Source organism: Dermacentor variabilis, chromosome 8, assembly GCF_050947875.1.
Source record: "Dermacentor variabilis isolate Ectoservices chromosome 8, ASM5094787v1, whole genome shotgun sequence".
Taxonomy (NCBI): Eukaryota; Metazoa; Arthropoda; class Arachnida; order Ixodida; family Ixodidae; genus Dermacentor; species Dermacentor variabilis.
In genome coordinates, this window is record NC_134575.1 from 98,765,279 (window position 1) to 98,767,013 (window position 1,735).

Sequence of the window (1,735 nt, forward strand, 5' to 3'; positions counted from 1 at the left end):
TTGGATGCAAAGTCACTCCTGGGCTACTTAAGGGAAACGTTGGATCGCTGCGGCATAGATACTCTGCAGTACATAGCTCAAACATATGATGGTGCGAGTGTCATGAGCGGTACCTCAAGGGGCGTCCAGGCGCTGTTCAAGCAGGAAGTTCCGCAGGCAGTGTACGTCCACTGCATGAGCCACTACCTCAATCTAGTCATTGTAGATGTATGCAAGGTGACAAAACAGGTGAGGGAATTTTAAACTCTTTTAGAATGCCTCTATATTTTCCCTAGTTGATCTGCAATTCACTATCTGTACATAGACATGCAGAAAAGTTCTTTGCCAGTGATAGAGCTGCAGCGTCTCAGCGATAGATGATGGGCCTTCCAGATAATGGCTTGCACATCGGCAATGAAAAGCTTTCCTGCTATCTTTGTATATCTAGCCGAAGTCATCGGTACAAAGAGCACGCAGGCAATGGATGTTAGCAGTCTGCTTGGGCAAATGAAATTCTTGTTTCTCTTTTATTTAAGCCTATTTACCAAGGTACTCGGCCGCCTTAAGGTTCTTTAGGACCTATTGCAAAGTAGAGACTGCAATATTAGTCAGGCATGCCTCATTGCACGCACAATCATTGACGAGTTCTACGAAATGAGAAATTCGCAGAACGCATTCGACACTGCCTGGCCGCAAACCTGCAGTATTTCTGAAAACAGGGTGTCCCAAAGAAAAATGCAGAGAATGACACGCATATAACAGTATGTATTGAGTGAAGATCAGCCCATTGAAGAAAAGGCCACAGATTCAAAGGAAACAATCAGTCGGTGTTTTTCTATCCATTTTGGATCACCTTACTGCGGAGCTGACTAGGCGGTTCACGGAGAATGATGATGTAGTACTCTGCGGAGTTAGCCCTCTCCACCCACGGAGTAAGAATTTCACTGAGCACTATGCACGCCACATTGAAAGCGTTGAAGATGAGTGCAAGCTGATAATGAAACTTCAGCGCATTAAAAGCGAAAGGAAGTGCAAGATAGAGACACAGCAGCAACTGGTGACTGTCTTATGAGAACATAAACTAGCCTTCCACGAACTGCACAATCTAGGTATTATCGCTGTGACAACACCGGCATCGTCATCTTGTGAGCGCATGTTTTCGTGCCTTCGAAGATTGAAGACTTCGCAGCAAGAGCATGAATAACTGTCTGAGCGATCCAGCTTTGCTGGCGGTTGAGCGATCTCTTGCGAATAAAATTCAACTTCAGCGTGTTGTCAACATATTTGATGCTGCGCACAGTAATCAACGTATACATCTGCACTAGTATGCTGGTATAATCATACACAATCGTATCTTGGCGGCGTTTTCGTGAGAAAATTGTGCAGCGCAGGAGTAGGACCGATACCCACACCGGTATCTGCAGCACACCCGCTTCACCATCGAATAAATCCCGGCTGTGTTTTGTCTGTACTGCCACAGCGCAGGCATTGGCATCTGTTGTTGTGACGAAACCTTCCTCTGTCCCTGTGATCGCCTTGAAAGAGACAACACATAGGGTGCTGTCCGAGGCCACGTCGATGGCCTAGCTTGTGTGAACATTGTATAGTCTGAGAGCTGTTATTTGCGCTTGTGAAACCTGCTGTACTGGGTGACCAAATGTGATGCTGACTGAAATGCCTATTGCGTACTCTATCCTTGCACTTCGGTCCTCTCTTCTATTTGTTTTTTTATTCCTTTGCCACTACACCTTTTCTT

General features: G+C 45.8%; 1 pseudogene; it reads left to right on the forward strand.

Moving 5' to 3' along the window:
- The first annotated feature begins 285 nt into the window (after nucleotides 1–285).
- On the forward strand, nucleotides 286–1,304 carry LOC142590455 (zinc finger MYM-type protein 1-like; annotated as a pseudogene).
- The last annotated feature ends 431 nt before the right edge of the window (nucleotides 1,305–1,735 follow it).